Source organism: Ovis aries, chromosome 2 (assembly GCF_016772045.2).
Source record: "Ovis aries strain OAR_USU_Benz2616 breed Rambouillet chromosome 2, ARS-UI_Ramb_v3.0, whole genome shotgun sequence".
Classification (NCBI taxonomy): Eukaryota; Metazoa; Chordata; class Mammalia; order Artiodactyla; family Bovidae; genus Ovis; species Ovis aries.
In genome coordinates, this window is record NC_056055.1 from 201,818,985 (window position 1) to 201,838,989 (window position 20,005).

General features: G+C 45.6%; 1 long non-coding RNA gene across 1 annotated transcript in view; it reads left to right on the forward strand.

Annotated features, from left to right (window-relative positions):
* The window catches only part of LOC132659226 (uncharacterized), a 92,838-nt gene that overhangs the window by 5,298 nt on the left and 67,535 nt on the right, over nt 1-20,005 (forward strand). The window contains exon 2 of the long non-coding RNA XR_009599380.1: nt 10,324-10,487. This is a non-coding gene — a long non-coding RNA (uncharacterized LOC132659226). The remainder of the gene's footprint in view (nt 1-10,323; nt 10,488-20,005) is intronic.

The following is a 20,005-nucleotide window of genomic DNA, read 5'->3' on the forward strand; positions in this document are numbered from 1 at the left end:
ATCTCTCGGTCTCTTCCCTCCCCCACTTAGTTCCAGGACCTAGAACCCAAGGGCCAGCTCCCTGAGGTGCCACTTTTGCAGCTCCTCTCCGTCCCAGGCCCTGGGATCAGAGCCCACATCCCCACCACCCCACCCCGTACCTGTTCAGATCCCCGGAAAGCGGTAGACCTGCTACTAACTTCATCAGCTCCTCTCTGTTTTCAGTAACTTTGGGATTTAACAAAGGCTAACAATTTTAGGATTTAGGGCGCTTGAAACATTTGACCATGCCTGCAGAAGGTCTCAGGGGAACTGTCCCGAAGGCCGAAGAGACCAGCCACGTTCTTGACAAGTCACCTCTGGGGGCTGGGTGCTATGGCTCCAGCCCCACCCCCCCCCCCCCCCACCCCCACGGCCTCTTGCAACCTGGTAGGAGGACTGGGTTGTAGAATAGGGGGAGGGGAGAGGGGCTCTTTTATTATTTTTTTAATGTGTCTTTATTTCTATGGAGAACTCATCCCAGCACTAAAAGTGTGCAGCAGTTCGCCCCAAAGTGGCCTGTGACTCGCCCCTCCCCATGTGTCAGGCAGCAGGGGGTGACAGTCTGGCAGCAGCTCTAGGAACGCAATCTGGCAGGGCGTTGGGCCTCAGCATCCAACTGAGGCCCAGTCGCCTGGCTCGTGGGTGCATCTTGCTTGGGGTGTGTGTGCGTTCGTGTGGGCGTGGGGGCAGCTGGGCTGGTGCGGTACCCAGCCTAGCACTGCCTTTCCGCGCGGGGAAAGTACCGACGCAGCGAATGAATTCACGAATCAGCTCCACGGCGGAGAAGTCGAAGGAACAGCCGTCTCGGTTAAATGGGCTGCGGGCAGCTGCGGCCGACTGCCCCCTCCCCTCCTCTGAGCAGGAGTGAGGTGGCCCGGGAGCCCCGCCAGCAGCCCCCGCCCCTCAGGCGGAGCTCGGGCCCTGGCAATCTCTGCACTTTGTCATCACGCCCGAGTATTTGACATTCGCAATTATCTGCAAATACCCTGATCGGTTTGTATATGAAACACTTTTTTTCCTGCCTAAAGGTTGGAATCTGGTAAGTTTCAGACAAGTGGTTGCTGGGGGGAGGTGACCCGGGGGGACCACGGGGGACCGGCCCGATGAACCCTACTCGGAGACGTGGGCGACGAGAAGGTATGGGTCTGCGTGCCGCCCCCTTCTCTCCCAGCCTTGCTCAGAGAAGAGGCCGCTCGGAGGTAAAGGAGGGCCCAGGCCGCGACCCTCTGGCTCTCCTTTGGAAGGAGCGCCCCCTAATCCCTGTGAGGGGGAAGCTGAAGGGGGTGCAGAGATCTCACCAGGGGCAAGGCCCAGAGGTTAATCACCTTGATAACCGGCAAGGGCCCTGCCCTGCCTGGTCGCCATCACCGAGAGTGTCAGTCACCTGCTCTCAACCCCGCCGCAGATTTACCTGCTCAGGGAGCCATCCAGAGAGCCCTCTGCTCCGAGCTCTGCCTGGCACGCGCAGTCCTCGTTCAAAAGAACCGGATGCTCCTTTGACCCTCCTCCTCCCCAAGGCGTTTCCTAAATCCAGGAGGGCAGTGCCAGCCCCGGGACCGCTCACCACTCTTACATTGCAGCTTCGGACCACCTGCCTATTTCTCAGCCCGTCTACGAAAAGAAAGAAAAAAAAAAAAAAGTGGTGGGGTGAGGGGAGGCGGGGGAGGAAAAAGGAGCGAGATTACTTGTCAGTTTCATCTGCTACCTTGGGAACCTGATCCTGGCCCCTGGCTGAGCCTAGGGGCCTCCAGCCCAGGGACTAGGGAGGTCAGACGGTGCTCTGGAGAGGTGCACACAGCCACCCCTCCCCATCCACCTCGGGGCTCGAGTTTTACTCGAAAACAAGCCAAGCTCCTCTGTAAGAGGTATATATCAGCAACTTCAGAAAGAAACACCTAACCTTTAGGGAAGCCCCTTCCCTAAGCACTTAGTTTTCAGCTCGGCAACAGACACTGGACATCTTCCACACATATTACATTTTCAGAGAAAGTGGGAGGAGGAGCAGGTTAGAGAAAGAGTGTGTGTGTGTGTGTTAGGAAGGTGGTGGATATTGCAACATCTTCAAGAAAAACTAGGAGGGGAAGGGAGTTTAGAAAATGAGTCTCAGTAACAGCCTAACCGCCAAATCACTGGCTTATTCTGAAAAGGAAGAGCGAAAAGAGAAGCAGGCGGGAAATGGGGGCCCTGCGCCCCGCCAACACCCTCCCAACGCCCTCAGCCTAGGTATTCAGAGGGGAGAACTGAGAGTGTGCTCTGCCGTCAGCATTCCCGGCTCAGACTCAGCCCCAGGTGGGCAAGAAAGCGCGAGCGGCTGGCGAAGGGCATTACAGTATCTGCGGCACCCTTGCCCCAGGAAACCTTCCTGCGGATAAAGCACTTGAGGCGGCTTCTCCACTCAGGGGTCGAAGCCCTCTGCCTGAGACTTTCCGAGAAGCAGCCCGCAACGCCCGGATCTTGGGCCTCCTTCCCTCAGACTCCCTGAAACTCGGTGGGCGGTGGGCTCTTAAGATTAGGCCCCGCCTTGGCCTCCGATGCCTAGGTGGGGGTACGGAGACCCCTGGCTGGCGGATTTTTGCCTGTGGGGGCCCAGGGAGGGGGTAAGGTCAAGACCTCAGCAATGTCTGGTGACATCCACTGCGCCTCGCGCTGCCTCCAGGACGGCCCTGAAGAAAGAGGGACGGGCAAGATGCCCCGCGCCGGGTCGTACCTTAATGCTTTTATTTCCTATCATTTTCCCCCTATGTCCCTATCTTTGTAAGATAAGTGTATGGCTGCTATGTTCCAACGGCTTATCCTACATAAAATGCCCCCCCCCCCCCCATTGGGCTAGGCTTAGCAAATTTGGAGAAAGACATGGCAACCCACTCCAGTATTCTTGCCTGGAGAATCCCATGGACAGATGCGCCTGGCGGGCTACAGTCCATGGGGTCACAAAGAGTCGGACATGACTGAAGCGACTTAGCACATGCACATGAGCAGCTTGGACTTCCCAGGTGACTAGTCTTCAAGATTTTGTCCTTGACTCACCCATCTCGCACATGAATACCCAGGCAGCTCTAACTTGGGCAGAACTGATGGTGGTGCTAGCCCAGCGGAGCGCGCATGGCTCAAATTTGCGCGCACAGAAAGTACCATAGTCGGAGCTCCAGCACTGCCCTCCCCTAAACAAGCCAGGCCCCCGAGCACGAGCACGTGCAAGCCTTCTCCCAGTTTGAAATGACTTCGCCCCCTCGTCCTTCACTCCAAACGGCTTTGCCTTCGGGCCACTGCTAGAACCCAAAACCCGGGAGAGAAGTTCCGAGGGCGAAGGCGAGGGCTGGAGCTTGGGAACTCCCCTGCTCACCTGAACTTGAGATATTCGGAGGCCCAAATTAACTATCGGTGATATCAAGGGCCGATGAGTGCAAGGTGGCTGCGCCCGGGCGGAGGCCCTCTGTCCTCGGGTCCTGGTCTCCAAGGGCGTCAGGAGCCTGCGTGGGTTGTGCTGACTACATGCAGCTCGCTCGGATTCCAGGCCGCAAAGTAGGGCGCCGTGTAACGGAGACGGTCGGCTACCTCTCCAGGGAGCGGCCCTGACTTGGTTAGTAACTTCAGGAGCGCGTGTTGGGGCACCTCTTTGCACACACGCACGCACACACGCACGCACCTCCTTCCTTGGCCTCGCATCTTTTCCCTCCACTCTCCTGTCTTTACTCCCACCCCTACCCCCGCCCCACTGCGGCCACAGCAGTTAGAGGCGCGCGGCAGTCCCTCGGTTTACGGAGCCATCAGCTCAGATGTTTATTCGCACTAATTGCTTATGCAGGAAAATGCTCGTTACCCGGGCCGAACGCTTCCGCCCTGCGTCGGCCGACCCTGCCGGAGGCCGCTCGCCGATCCCACCCGCGAAGCCAAGAAGGAACCGGCTTCAGGGAGGCGGCTGTGCCACCCTGTGCCCGGCCAACCGGCGCTGCTCCGGATTCCCGGTAGGGGGAGCCGCCTCAGGCGCTAGGTCCGCTCGGGTCCAGGCCTCAGGTTGGCCCAGCCGCCTGCGACAAAGGAAACGCGGATCGCGTGCGGCCTCCTCACCTGCCCTCCAGGTGTGCACTGCCAGCAGAGAAGGGGCCACAGGGCCAGGCGCACTGATCCCCGCGTTGTTACACAGCACAGAACATAGGCGAGAGCGAAGTATATTCTTTAGATCCAGGTATAGTTAAGGAACTTCGTGACAAGATTACCACCTTGCCCATATCCAGCGAGAAATATATTCATTATATATATTCCACCTCCACCCTCCACCACCAGTGGTTAAGGACCGCTCTTAGTTCCACAAATTTTGAGACTTATTTAACAATTTTTAGGTGATCTAATCTCTTCTGTTGGGCTTCCCTGGTGTATTCAGCAATAAAGAATCCACCTGCAGTGCAAGAGACTCCGGTTGAATCCCTGGGTTGGGAATATGCCCTGGAGAAGGAAATGGCAACCCACTCCAGTATTCTTTACTGGGAAATCCCATGGACAGAGGAACCTGGCGGGCTACAGTCCTACAGTCTTTGGGATCACAAAAGAGTCGACAAGACTTAACGACTAGGTAACATCAATCCCTTTTGTGTTTCCAAGTCCTTTATTTCCAGGAGCTTTAGATGGTCCCAGCATAAACTAGGAACTCAGAGGACAACCGCTAGCTTTGCTGTGGTACTATCACAACAGACTCTCTTTCTTTCTGACTCCATATGCTTAAGTATGGGTTTAGAAGCTTTCATCTTAAGGTATGACCAATGTTTAGAGAGCCACCCTAATCCAGGGTCAGGAGGAAAACAGCTGGACTATGAACCCACAGACCACCCCACTGTGCCTGGGGTGACTGTACAGAGTGCTGAGGGGTCAGAGACCTCCTGGTGAATACTCCCACAGATAAAAGTCTGCAAGCCCTCCTTACACAAAAACCCATCCTGCCCAAAGAAACCTACAATTCAGAAAAACTCTCCTAATGCTGAGTCATCCAAGTCACTCCCACTCCAGGGACTCACAACAGCAAGAATTTCACGCTTAGAAGGAAACATGAAGACCATCTATTCTAACAGCTGTAATTTACTGATGAGGAACTTGAGCTGAATAAAGGCAAAGTATCACATGAAAGTAAAAGTCCGCTCAGTCATGTAGGACTCTTTCGTGACCCCGTGGGCTGTAGCCCACCAGGCTCCTCTGCCCATGGGATTCTCCAGTCAAGAATACTGGAGTGGTTTGCCATTTCCTTCTCCAGGGGATCTTCCTGACCCAGGGAAGGAACCAGACTCTCCAAAATTGCAGGCAGATTCTTTACCATCGGAGTCACAAGGGAAAGCCTGAGTGCCCAGTGGCAACCGGAACTCTTCTGACCCTCACTCCAGTACAGTTTTGATTATGGGACATTAATATGAATTTTACTGTTTTCATTATCTTTGTAATTATTATGTTCTCCCAAATTTTAGGGTTCTTAGTCAGGCATACTCCTTTAATAATAGTGTAATAATAACAAAATCTGTACCATCTGTGTGAAAAGAGTATTGCTGAAAGAGAGGCTGAATTTTAAAAATGAAGTTACACATATAGATTGAAGCATTTGGGAGAAAGACTAAACAAAACTAGTTGTATTGTTTTATCGCAATTTAAGAGCATTGGATATGTGCAAATATATATCTGAATAAACAAAACAGAAAAATGTGGGATTCTTAGTATTATAAAGGCATTCTTTCAAGATGTATTGTTTTTCTCCAAAATTCAGAGCTAATTTAATGCATTTAAGTGTTTGCTTATAGATTTTTAAATGTTAAATTCTGGTGTCATTTTTTAGGATCAGGAGGAAAGAATATATACATTTCTAAAATCAGATTTGAAAAAATAAAAATCTAATTTCTAAAAAGTTGATTTAGCTACAGTAGGGACATCTCTTGAATGAAATACTATCAGAAAAGTCTAGAAAACATTTCTATTTTATAATAAACTGAGATATAAATGATTATCATCATTCTCTCCATAATTACCCTCTTATTAATTTTTGATAAGGTCAACACAAAAATAATTATTTACAAGGACACGCCGCTATTACTTTTTTGGATCTGGTTCACAAAGGCAAAGAGATACATTATCAAATGGAAATGTCTTGGTCTCTTTCCGTAGCTAATCTCTGCTCTTCAGCAAATGGCACTGTGATGTCATTGAGATGGGTATTGGACAAGGTACCAATTGATTTATTGATCTCCCTTCTTTAAAGTCCTTTGGGAATTGGGGAGAAAAAGGAAAAGCATTGGTTGGCTGAGATGTGCAATACTTATTCTATCATACACATACAAAAATTATGTTTGGCTGATAAAATTGACAATTCAGAAGCATTGTTTACATAAATTCATAACGGAATGACATTGAGGCCACTCAGCTCATCAACCTGCTTCACCCCCACCAAGTCATTTTATTTGTCCTTCCAGTTTCAGCCTTTTAAAAGCCAAAAAGCATCAAGTTTTCAGTTAGCCTACATACAACAATGGCAACAAGAGAAAAAGAGGAGGTTTACTGAGAAGGAAACAGAAGAGACACATTTGCTTTCCAACATAACCCAATTAGCCCTACTCTAAGACCCTGTAAGTTCCATTGTATCACTGAAGACTGGCACTTGCTGTGGGTCTCACAAGGGGTCTCCATGGTCCATGGGCTGGAGTAACTTCCTACCTGGGGGGTCTGAGAGCTTCCTGTGGCCTAAACCTGTGATGGTTCACAGCAGACTCATGGCAATAAAGAAAATAAGGCTGCTCTGATTGTCTTTGGTTTTGTAGGAGAGGATTTCAAAGCCAGGCTCCTTTCAGCCTCAATCACTGAACTGGCTTTTGAGGAGAAAGACTTTTAATCCGAGTCCTGTTAAAAATGCCAACTAAACCGCCTGGAGAAACTCTACATTGTAACATCTGCCTAGGAATTACCACACACAACAGTATCTACAGCGAAGCTGAAAATATATGAATAAAAACAAACCTCAGACTTCCTCTCCCTTGGCTCTCCGTATGGGTGAGCTGCATTGAATAACAGGGAAGATTTACCATAATGCATTCTAAACACAACTGTACACTAGCAACTTTGTTTTTCCTGTTCCCTCCCTGGCTCCAAGAAGAATTGAACCTCTTTGCCTTCCAGAGCTCTCTATTCATTTAGCTCAATCCTCTGGGTTTAGCACCATGGTCTGGGAAATCCCTGCTCACTAAGCTGAGCCCACTTTTCTCCACCTGTGTCTGCAGGAGTGGGTGGCAGGCTGAGGTGAAGAAAGTTTCTTTCCCTCACTCCCCCAACCAGAGGAGGGTGCTTCCAGAACAGTTGGTTCATTTTACCCTGGTGGTGCCCTCTCCTGCTTCCTCGAGGCTGGACTTTAGGCATGCTTTCCTCCAAGAGAAATTGGAGATGCCTATGAAGAAGAATCTGGAATACTTCCTGCACCTCTCTCCTCACCCAGAAGACTGATGGTGAACAAGATATTGGCTAGGAAGTATGATGAAAAGGAAAGGCAAACTCTGACCACCCTTAGGGAGGTTATGCCAGTGTGTGCTGGGAGCTGGTACAGGGAACAAGTCTCTCTTTAAAAAAATTAAATGTATTTAAACAATAGTTTCTATCTTCCTGTAGTAGTAACTTTAATGACTATGAAAAATTCTTTAAATTAATGTAAATACTGGGGAAAATGAAGCATTACATTTCAAAATTTTAAACCTATGTGTACATCAATCTCGCCATTCCCACTTAACTAGCAATGTAAGCCTGGGGAGGTTAACCTACCTCTCGGAGCCTCATTTTTTATATCTGTCAAATGGACATGATACTAATAGCTATCTCATAACACTGAGAGGATGAAATGGAATACTCCATCTAAGTTGCTTGAAAGTTTTTGGAATACAGCAAAAACTTTGAAAATTTCACTCTATTATTATGGTGTGGGAATTTCTAATCCAGTCATTCTCTTTTAATTCATACTGAAAAATTATTGATGATGCATGAATAAGGAGTTGAAAGTTAGATCACATTGTTCTCTTAGATTCATTTTTTGTTAAAAGACAAAATAACACAAAGGCCTTTATATCACTGCATCCATCACCAATGAGATTTTTCTGACTTGTATGTAGCCTCTGTTTTGTACTCCTTCTCCACCTATACTGGAGGCTCCTCAGCCAGGCAAGATGGGCAGAGATTAGCAGGACTATCTGCCGAGAGGTCAGTTCAGAGGACTATGTTCAGGCAGGTAGAACTTTTCATCATATGACCCCAGAGATGTGACATTATATTGGTTTAGGATATGGAAAAAGAAATGTAAGATTCTTTGATTATTGCTACAAGGGCACAGGGTGTCATACCAAGTGGTGAGCTCTAGGCTTAGTCTGAGGGCTTTCCCTGGTGGCTCAGATAGTAAAGAATCCATCTGCAATTCTGGGGACCCAGGTTCCATCCCCTGGAGAAGGGAATAGCAACCCACTACAGTATCCTTGCCTGAAGAATCCCATGGACAGAGGAGCCTTGTGGGCTATAGTCCATGGGGGTCACAAAGAGTCAGACTCAACTGCGCAGACTTGCAGGCTTACTCTGAGAAGCATCTCTCTTGCCCTGTACATTAAATTAACCCAGGCTACTGGTATTGTCTGTTTGCTGTAGGCAAATAAAATATTGCCGTTTTCCTCCTTATTACAGTCATCTGCTTTTCAGGAAGAAAATGGTTGTTCCTTATTGGGTTAGGCAATATTCTCCATCCAGTTTATAAACTCCCATGCTATTCTCACTGTGGTCAGATTTTTGTCTAACTTGTGTTCTGTTAGCCATACTGAGACCACCAGCAGCCCCAGCAGGGGGCAGCGACAAAGCAGAGCATTCAAAAGCAGCAACACCAAATCAGAATTCTTTTCACTCACCTGGAAGACCAGGCACAAAACTGCTGGGGCCGTACTTGAAGCCTCAAAGGAGCCTTCAAAGCAGCCTCTTCAGTCTTTTGCAAAAGCAGAGCAGAGTATAGGACCTACCGTCAAAGATCCACTTCCTCTGTCCTGTAGTGTCTTGACTCTTTTCCTGAGGATTTCTCAAAGCCCACACACTAAGCCAAATCAGCTTGTGGCTAGTTGATTAGACACCTGGCCTACCATTGCCTTTGACTTCAGATGTAGGTGTTAAAAGGCAGAGTCGTGAGGCCCAGGAAGAGGCTTTTGGAAGGAAAACCCCCAAGACGCTGTTCTGTATGGTTCTCTCTTTGATTCAATGTTTGGTCCTTTGTGAGCTCTGCCTAGATATTTACATCAGTTTGAAACATTCATACAATAAAATTTCAATGACCTTCCAGACGGTGTTCACTCCCACAAACCAAACACAAATTGATTGCTTTTTACCAATCAATTCTCTACTGCAGCTTAAGGGAAGACACCACTAACACACCGGGAACGCTCATTCCAAGATGAAAACCCTCAGGCTGCTTGGGGTGGGTTGGGTTATTGTAAACTAAAGCCCAACTATGGAGCTTGAAGTAGTGACTCTCCAGTCTTTTCCCTCCTGTTCTGTGTAACAGCCATTTGTTTTTATTGCTTCCATATTGTTTGTATTTTCAGTCCTCCAGAAAAGAGAAGGAGAAGCAAAAGGGGATGGATTTGGATAATAGCCACCAAACTGGATTGGCTGAAAGGCTCAGGCCTCTGCTGACATTGGGAACTTTGAAACACAGGGCTCAGAACCATTTCAATTTAAAAAATATACTGAGAAGCTACTAGTTTGTACATTCCATGCTCATCTATCTCTACCTCAAGGAATCACTGAAACAACTTCAAAAATAAGACCTATGAATGTTACTAGGCACTTTACATGCATTATCTCATTTAATCCTTAAAACAATACTGTGACTAGGTACTGTTATCATTCACATTTCATTTTCAAAAGTGAATTCGGAGAAGTTACATAATTGGCACAAGGTCACACTGCTAATGGAGCTTCCCAGGTGGCGTCCGTGATAAAGAACCCACTTGCGAGCAGGGGACAAAAGTGTCATGGGTTCGATTCCTGGGTCAGGAAGATCCCTTGGAGGAAGGCATGACAACCCACTCAGTATACTTGCCTGGAGAATGCCCTGGACAGAGGAGCCTGGAGAGCTACAGTCCATAAGATGGCAGAGTCGAACATGACTGATGTGACTTAGCATGCACACACACTGCTGAGAGTGGTGTTTAATGAAGAGATCTGCACTGCTTAGACTTTCTGTCTGCTTCTGTCATCATCAGCCTAACAGTGAAAAGCTAGAGGTGAGCTTTTATGCAGATGACTTTTTTTTTTTTTAAGGGCACCGTTTACCAGTCATTGGAAAGGGTGTTTTCAAGCCAGGAAATGCCCCAGGCATGTTTAAAAATACATTCTGTACATCCTGTAAGAACTGAGAGTCTAAGACCAACTGTTAATAGAACCATACCGTGCTTGACCATGCAGATGATGGACAAAATACACAGGTAAGCAAACAGCTTTTATGGCCAAATGGACACTGAAAAAAGTTCCTGTTTTCAGTTGGCAGTTGCAGAAGAGTAGCCTGCTTGGATATGATTGAGTGACTAAGCACAGCATAGCAGAGCCTACTTGGAAATCCAGGCCTAGAGGACTTGTGCTCACTGACAGCATTTAGAGCCTGCCTCTTGGAGAGAAAGGGGTACCTCAGATGCTGATGGAATTGCAACAAATGAATGGAGGTGTCCACCACAGTCCACCATCTGCAGGGTCAGGAACTGAGTGTAGACAGTGAAGTTCCCAACCTGCTAAGGATCTTATCGGGACAGTGGTCAGAAGAGCCAACAGGAGGCATGTGGAGAGCAAGTGGCTGGCAAGTCAGGGCAAAGGTGATATCTTCCAAGGCCACACCATCATGCTGTTACTGATACCCCAAATCCCTACATTAGCTTTTGACTTCTTTGTTTTCCTGATTACCATCCCTATGAAATCCTCCTTCAGATATTTTGTAGGAAGTGGTCTGACACATGTTAAATCACTTAGCTAAGGTGAATAAAGTTCTCAAAATATAATTATCAATGGATTACCTATTATGTATTCAGAATTATGCCAGAGGGTGAGAGGAAAGCAAGGAATTTACAAGAGTTCACCCTTGTCCTCAAAGAACTTGGAATTCACTTAGGAGACAAAATTCATGCAGGTAAAAGTATTGACATCAACTGCATCATCAGTTTTTTATGGAACATGATAATGACATAAATAAAATGTCAGAGAAGTGATACATATGTTTTAGAATTAAAATAGCCCAGGAAAGTGAAATTTAACTATGTCTGGAAAGATGGCTAAAACTTGAGTGGGCTGAGAAGACAGAGTTCGACAAGAACAGAAGTCATGCGCCATGAGGAAAGTATAGCAGCCTAGATTTGAAGAATCGAGAGATAGTATGTTTGGTCACTAGGGTAGGACTATCTATGGAAGCCTCAAATAGTGTCCCAAAGGATTCAGACTTGATGAAGAAGAAATGAGAGCCACAGTGGCTCCCAGCTGCCCCCTCCCAACTTCTGAAGCATTTAAAACCCATTGTGTTTTCATTGTTATAGAAATCATACAAGTTTATTGTAGAGGCTTTTAAAAGTACATTTAAGGAAAACTCCAGCTCTGAAAAAAAAAAAAAAGAAGAAGAAGAGAGAAATATAAAAGAACCCTAATAACTTCATTAGGTAAATTCTAAGGCAAAGAAGGCTCGTCGTGAAAAGGATTTTGGAGAATTATCATGGCAACAATATGCAGGATGTCTTTAAGGAACAATCAGCAAGTAGCAAAGAGACAAGTTAAACAGGATAACAAGGCTGGTCACAGAATTCCAAGGGCCAAGCCAAGAGCAGCAGCAGCGGGAGTGGGAAGGTAAGTCTGATTCTGAGAGACCTTCCAGAGGAGGTCACCAGCAGGCATTCTTCTGATAACTTAGATGGCATAGCAAGTTCCCTGAGCCTATCCGCGTTTCAGCTGCAGGGCATCGCCTCTGGAATTGTCGCCTGATTTTCCCATCCCAATCATTTTCCTCTAGAGCATCTCACAAACTGGTCTGATGCTGGTTAGATGGGATCCTCCAGGCAAGAATACTGGAGTGGGTTGCCATTTCCTTCTCCGCAGGATCTTCCCCACTCAAGGATCAAACCTGGGGTCTCCTGCATTGCAGGCAGTTTCTTTACCGTCTAAGCCACCAAGGAAGTCCCAAAGTAAATCAAGAGGATGCTAAAATTCTGGAAACTATTATCTGCTTGTGAGAGATATTGGAAACTATTTTCCAGCACTTCATAAACATTTTCATGGATTCAGGCTCTTGGACTGGCCTGCAGAAGCCATCTCCAGACTGAGCAGATATTGATGATCTCTGGGTCAACCATGCACTGATGGGCATCCCATTCCTGGGAGGGAATGAAACCTCCAAATGGTCCAAGCAGCATCTGTATTTCATAATACAGCACAGTACTTCCTTGTTTGTTCTCTGCCACTCCGTCAAGAGCACCACTTGCTTCAAGACTTCCCCACTCCTTTTCCAGCTCTGTTTTGCATTAGTAATCCTCTATCACTCTTTCTAGAACCACCAGCAAACTTGCCCCTAAATTACTTTTGAATCACAAGCACAGAATCAAAAGATTTTGAAAGAAGAGTATTTTCTAGGTTCTTCTGTGAAAAGTGGGGCAGATATATCTTCAGATATATCAGCACTTGTATTAACAGCAATTTCTGAGGCTATAACAGTAAGGACCTTGTGAAAATTTTCAGATTTTCATCTAATACTGTTCTTTTGTTCTTCTGTCACTTGACTCATTTGAAAAGACCCCAATGCTAGGAAAGATTGAAGGCAGGAGAAGGGGACAACAGAGGATGAGATGGCTGGATGGCATCACCAACTCAATGGACATGATTTTGGGTAAACTCCGGGAGTTGGTGATGGACAGGGAGGCCTGGTGTGCTGCAGTTCATGGGGTCTCAAAGAGTCGGAAACAACTGAGCGACTGAACTGAACTGAACTGAACTGAGACCATATGACTAAATTTGGAGCATTTAAGTGAGGGAAGGAAAGAAACCAGTGGTTACCAGTGTGGAGAGGGCATGGAAGAGGAGCAAGAAAGGGGTAGGGAATTAGCAGTTACAAACTACTATGTATAAAATAGATAAAAAATAAGGATATACTGCATGGCACAGGGAATTACAGCCACTGTCTTGTACTAATTTTTAGTGATATATAAACTGTAAAAAAGCTAAATCACTGTGCTGTGCACCTGAAGCTAAAAAATATTATAAATCAACTATAATTTAAAAAATAATAAATAAGAGAAATGGGTGCTACTCGTGGTCTTAATTTGAAAACATCAGGCATGTGCCTGAGAAAATATAAGAACTGGAGCAGTCACTTTAAAGCTAAATGTGAGATTCAAATGTTGAGGATGGCAGACTGCACTATCAGCCTATCTCTAAACTGTTACATAAAAGAGAAACAAACTCCTATTCTGCTTAAGACACTCTGTGAAGACATGTTCTTGTTTTATCGGCTATGCTCAGTCACTTCAGCTGTGTCCGGCTCTTTGGACCCCATGGATTGTACCCCGCCAGGATCCTCTGTCCATGGGATTTTTCAGGCAAGAATACTGGAGTGGGCTGCTCTTCCCTTCTCCAGGGGATCTTCCTGACCCAGGGGTCAGATCTGTGTCTCCTGCATGGCAAGTGGATTCTTTACTGCTGAACCACTGGGGGAAGCCCTTTCATCAGCTGACCTAAATGTGCTACAGTCCATGGGGTCGCAAAGAGTTGAACATGACTGAGCGACTAAACTGAACTGAAGCCAAGATAATTTTCCCCTATATTGTCTGTAAGGGAACTAAGTCAAATAACTTCTTTAATATCTTTCAAACAATCTTCCATGAAGTTATCACAGCAGAACTTATAAATAAGGAACTGTACAAGCATGCCAAAAACTTAGGAGGACTGGGGCAGACCGCTTAATAAAGAATGAATTCTGCCTGGAAGTGAGAAAAATTGAATTGAATAATATCTGTTACTTTTTATTGAATGTTTGCAATAGCATATACTATGTAAATATGTCACACCTATTATCTCATTTGATACTTTTGAGGTAGTTTTTTTTTTTTAATCTCATCTTTTAATCTCAATTGAGGAACATAAGATGAGAAGTTATATAACCTGCCCAAATTACAGAACAAACAATTGTCAGAGCCCAGGTTGTGCAATGATTTGTGAGTATCTAGACAAGTAGCTGAAACTATTTTCCCAATATGTCAGTGATCACGGTGATCTCTAAAAATATCACAACTGTGCAGTCAAAACATTTCCAGATCACACCACACCCACCAGGTGAGACCTGGCCACCACGTATATCATTATCGTGAGCATCGTCACCATGATCATCTTCATCTTCATCACTCTGCTGGACAGGAAGCTCTTATAACCATTGTTTCCTGAAGCTTCCTCCTTTTCCAGAGTTCACCCTGACAAAGCAGATGGTCGTCCGCCCCAGCCCCCCATCTCACCCTAAAGTGGTAAGCTCTCAGCACCCTCTGCTGGGCTTTGCCTGCAGCTCAGAGGCTCTCTCCATTGAGGGACCAGCTGGGCCTTTCCAAGAGCTACCAGGGAGGTCGCCTGAGGGAATTAAACGGAGGCTCTGACTTCAAAGGCATTCCTGCTGAGTGGAAGGCGGTGCTCCAATTAGGCTCCTTCTCTGGCTCCCCAAATGGCAGTTTTCCAAATCTTGCTGTGCAGACCCTGTAAATTACTTTCCTGATCTTTAAGGGGCAGAACTGCTTGAATTCAGGAAGCTGTCGACCGCTTATGCCCTGGCCCACTCAGTGATCCTCTACGCACCAGGAGAAGCCACCAAAGATCAGAAGACAAGGTTTCCTGTGAGATCATCCATGATATATTCCGAATTCTGTCACTTAACAGCTTTCAAATCCTGGTCAAGGCAACCTTTTTATGTGGGTTTTTTTTGTTTTTTTTTTTTTTGGTTTCTTAGCTATAGCATATGGATAAAAATCTATACATGCCTTGCCTGCCTCACAAGATGTTGTGACAATAAAAAGTGATAATTTGCTGAAAAGGACATTGAAAACTGTAAACCGCTATGAAAAATCCAGTTATTGCTGCTCTGATATCAATGTCTATGCACTGATCCACAAAGTCAGATTAGGAAAACAGTAAAATGTGTTCTTACAGTTAAAATGTATTATCAGGAAATTTTAAATCAACCAAATCAGTAGAATTATTGTCCTTCCCAAGGCTGACTAGGATATTGAGCTCATTACTATCATGTCAGTAACCTACAGTGTAGAACCTGGGACCAGAAAATGCAAGGATCACCCCAGAAACTAATCCCAAGCCAAATGTTAGAACCATAAGGATCTGTCCCTCTTCCCTACTCTCTTCCTCTGCCGCAGGAGTCAGCATAAGGGAAATCAGCCAACTGATTTAAAGACACTGAGATAAGAAAGGATGATGGGAGTCCCCGTGTGCTTAGCCAGGCTGCCAAACAGACCCACACTCCTACCTTCAGGCTACCCTTTCCCCACAGTGACATTTCTGCCTTTGCAGCCTCATTCCACTGGCACCTCTGCCTATGCCCTGGATTTCAGCGCCCTCTAGGGTGGGATCTTTCTTCCTACCACTAGAGCTGCTGCTGCTGCTAAGTTGCTTCAGTCGTGTCTGACTCTGTGTGACCCCATAGACGGCAGCCCACCAGGCTCCCCCGTCCCTGGGATTATCCAAGCAAGAACACTGGAGTGGGTTGCCATTTCCTTCTCCAGTGCATGAAAGTGAAAAGTGAAAGTGAAGTCGCTCAGTAAGTGTCCGACTCTTCGTGATCCCGTGGACTGCAGCCTACCAGGCTCCTCCCCCCATGGGATTTTCCAGGCAAGAGTACTGGAGTGGGGTGTCATCGCCTTCTCCACTAGAGCAATGCTGTCCAATAAGATATGTGCGTGCATGCTAAGTTACTTCAGTCCTGTCTGGCTCTTTGTAACCCTATGGACTGTAGCCCCCCCAGGCTTCTCTGTCCGTGGGATTCTCCAGGCAAGAATACTGGAGTGAGTTGTCATGATCTCCTCCAGGAAATAGAGATACAATGCCATGTACATAACTTAAAATTTTCTAGTAGCCATAGTTAAATTTTTTTTAAACAAGTAGCATTAATTTTAACAATAGGTTTTATTTAGCCAATATATCCATTTTTAAATTCCAATATGTAATGAATATAAAAAATTACTAGTGAGATTTTTTTTCCTTGATAAGTCTTTGAAAACTAGTGTGTATTTTATATTTTATAGCACATTCCAACATGGACCAGAATTCCAAGGGCCCAAGAGCCATGTGTGGCTGGTGGCTGCTGGGTTGGATCATATAGCACTTAAGTGCATCATCTGATGCTATTTCATTTTCTATATCCTCAAAGCCAAATTTCTAAGACTTCCAAAGGGCTAATGAGATAACCTGACAGAAATAGCTTGTGACTTAATGGTAATGTGTGTGTGTGTGTGTGTTTGTGTGTGTGTGTGTGTGTGTGTGTTAGTCACTAAGTTGTGTCTGATTCTTTATGACCCTGAGGACTGTACCCTGCCAGGCTCCTCTATCCATTGAATTTTCCAGAAAATAACACTGAAGTGGGTTGCTTTTCCCTTCTCCAGGGAATCTTCCAAACCCAGGGATTGAACCAGGTTCTCCCATCTTGCAGGCAGATTCTTTACCATCTGAGCCACAAGGGAAATGTTCCAAGCCACCAGGAACACTCTTGTTAATGATAATAAGAGGGAACTATAAGCATCCAGCCTCTCTACTCTTCCTTTTCCCTTAATAACCACTACACACCACACATACGCATCCCTACACATTCTTGATCCAGGCACGTTCCTCTCTCTCTTCTTAAAAATGTAGGTATTTGAATGGCAACAGTGGGTTAACCTCCTGCCCCTCCCCCAAAGTGGTATTAGTGTGAGAATTTCAGGTCAAGTTGTGGGGAGACCATTGTAGATATGCCGGAAGTTTGAGAAGCCCTTGGAAGACTCCTCAGAACAAAAGATTGGAGAAGTCACCTACGTTCTTTTGAGTACAGTGGCCAAGACAAGGAATAACTGAGGGTTCTGGAAATTTCAGGACAGCAGAGTTGGTGAATGTAATCACCTCCAGTATGTCTTGATTCTCAGTTTAGTTCAACAAGCATGTGCTGAATACTTATCAAGTATCTTGCTAGGCAGTGGAAACTCTGAAAATAGGACCATCTCTTCCTCATCTCCGTATGGTCAATGTCTCAACTGGCAAGTTTATACAATTTCAGCCAAAAGCAAAAGACATTTGATGTTTTCATTTTCCTATGTGGCTTTACTTCAGATAACTAAACATTTGGGAGGCTTTCTCAAACATGAAATTCATTAGTGGACCCTTCACGCTTCTGTGTGGCACTCTCTTGAGTGTGTGTGGGAGGGAATTCCAGGGTGAAGACCACAACTCTACCTCCATTGTCTAACAAAGGGAGGAACTGAGGTCACCAGATTGTGAATGTATCTATAGAAAGTTTTATAATCAGGTCATTTTCCTGGGGAGAAGGATGGGGAGAGTATCAGGAGGAATAGTTGGGCGATTGCTAGAATTTCAACAGATCTTAGTTCACTACATCTTTAAAGACCCAAGAACTCCAGGCTGGGCTACAGAAAAAAAGGAGTAAGAGAAAAAGAGGAAAGGAAGGCCACCAACAATCTCCAGCAGGGGATTAGAGTCCACCAGGGTTTTATAGTCCACGTGGCCAAAGGGAATGTTTGTATTCTTAGAAATGTATCTTGAGCTTTCAAAGCATGCCAAACTCCATGGGTCATTTTGTAAACTACAAAGTCACCAGCTTAAAAAACAGCATAATTTAGCCAGGTCAGGCTACAGGGCATCTTACATCACAGTCCTTACTATGTCGTCTATTGCAGAGAAACTTGAATAGAAAATCTTCCTGACCCAGGACATTTCCCACGGAATCACAAACTGGAACATCCTTGGAAAACAGAAACTTCTGGTCATTGCATAGGCAGTCCACGTGAACAGTGCTCAGTTAGGAATGGATTGGCCTCCAGAGGTTCCTTTGTAAGTCCACTGGTGAAATCCCCAAAGCGTTTTCCCATAGAAATATTATAACTGATAAGGTCCCCAGGTTAACCTGCAAGGACTGTTTAGCTCACAGTGCTGCTGAGATGTGATACAGATGGTGATTGCAGCCATGAAATTAAAAGACACTTACTCCTTGGAAGAAAAGTTATGACCAACCTAGATAGCATGTTGAAAAGCAGAGACATTACTTTGCCAACAAAGGTCCATCTAGTAAAGGCTATGGTTTTTCCAGTGATCATGTATGGATATGAGAGTTGGACTGTGAAGAAAGCTGAGCACCAAAGAATTGATGTTATTGAACTGTGGTGTTGGAGAAGACTCTTGAGAGTCCCTTGGACTGCAAGGAGATCCAACCAGTCCATCCTAAAGGAGATCAGCCCTGGGTGTTCTTTGGAAGGAATGATTCTAAAGCTGAAGCTCCAGTAGTTTGGCCACCTCATGCAAAGAGTTGACTCATTGGAAAAGACTTTGATGCTGGGAGGGATTGGGGGCAGGAGGAGAAGGGGACGACAGAGGTTGAGATGGCTGGATGACATCACTGACTTGATGGACGTGAGTCTGAGTGAACTCCGGGAGTTGGTGATGGACAGGGAGGCCTGGTGTGCTGCGATTCATGGGGTCACAAAGAGTCGGACATTACTGATCGACTGAACTGGACTGAACTGAACTGAATGATGAAAAATAATAAGGTGCAGTGTCACCACCACACTAGGAATTAAGCACTAGAGGAAAATAAGTTCATTGAAAAAGAACTTGGTATTCAGAATAAAAGCTGAGGTCAGAGAGAGATCCCAACTATCACCTGCCTCTTCATCCCCACAGCAGAGAGTGTGACCCAGAGGCCCTGCCTTAGCCACCCACCCAGTCCTTGGGACTAGCCCCTCCAGGACCTCACTGCTTTTCATCTCCTCTCCTCCTTGCCAGAAGAATTCTCCCCAGTGTTTGACATCTGACAAATGCACGTCCTTCCCTAATACTGACCCTCCTGGAGAAGGAGCTCTCTTCTCAATCTGCTATCCAAGTTAAACTCGCCTCCTTTCTAAAGAGGAACACAAAAGAATCCTTTTGGAAAGACCCTCCAAACCAGAGAAGGGAAAAAAGGAAATCTTGATGATATGTTCTGGATGATTGTCTTCCCTGAATATGGGAAGGACAAGCCAGGAAAGCTGGTGCTGTTCCCTCAAGCTAAGGAGTAGAGAAGGTCAGGGCAAGAATTCAGGAGAATACCAGGTTGCTCAATAAGGAAACATTTATGAATACTAAACGAGATAGCAATGAAGTTGACATATGCTATATTTTATAATTATTTAATAAATCTGTATTAACTTTAGTGTTCTATTTTTCTTTTCATGTGTCGAAGCAAACAATTTTTTTCAGATCTCAAATTTCAGTAGGTTCCAGAAAAGCTAGACAGCCCTAAGAACTGTGCCTGCAGCCCAGCGTTCCTACTCTTCTGGAATACTGCATAAGTATCAGAGTGTTGGGTTTGTCCCTGGGTTGATATTAGTAGGGATCCTGTTGTAATATAACTGACATTACAATTTCAGGAAACTTTTCTGTTTTAGTACATCTTGAAGCACTTAATCAGATAGAATAGAAAAACTGGCAGCTTCAAGCAAAATTAAAATGAAATACCTTTAGGATGGTCAACCAATTCTGCTTCCAGGGGTCCACATTAGAGAAACATTTGCAAACATGTACAAAATAGAGTGTGCAAAGGTATTCACGGTAGCACCATTTAAAAATCTTGCAAAATTGGAAGTAACCCAAGTATCCATGAGAAGGGGAAAGAGTCAATGACAAATATCCACATCTCTGCCATGAAATACTATTCAGCAGTTTGAAAAGAAAGAAGTAGATTTAT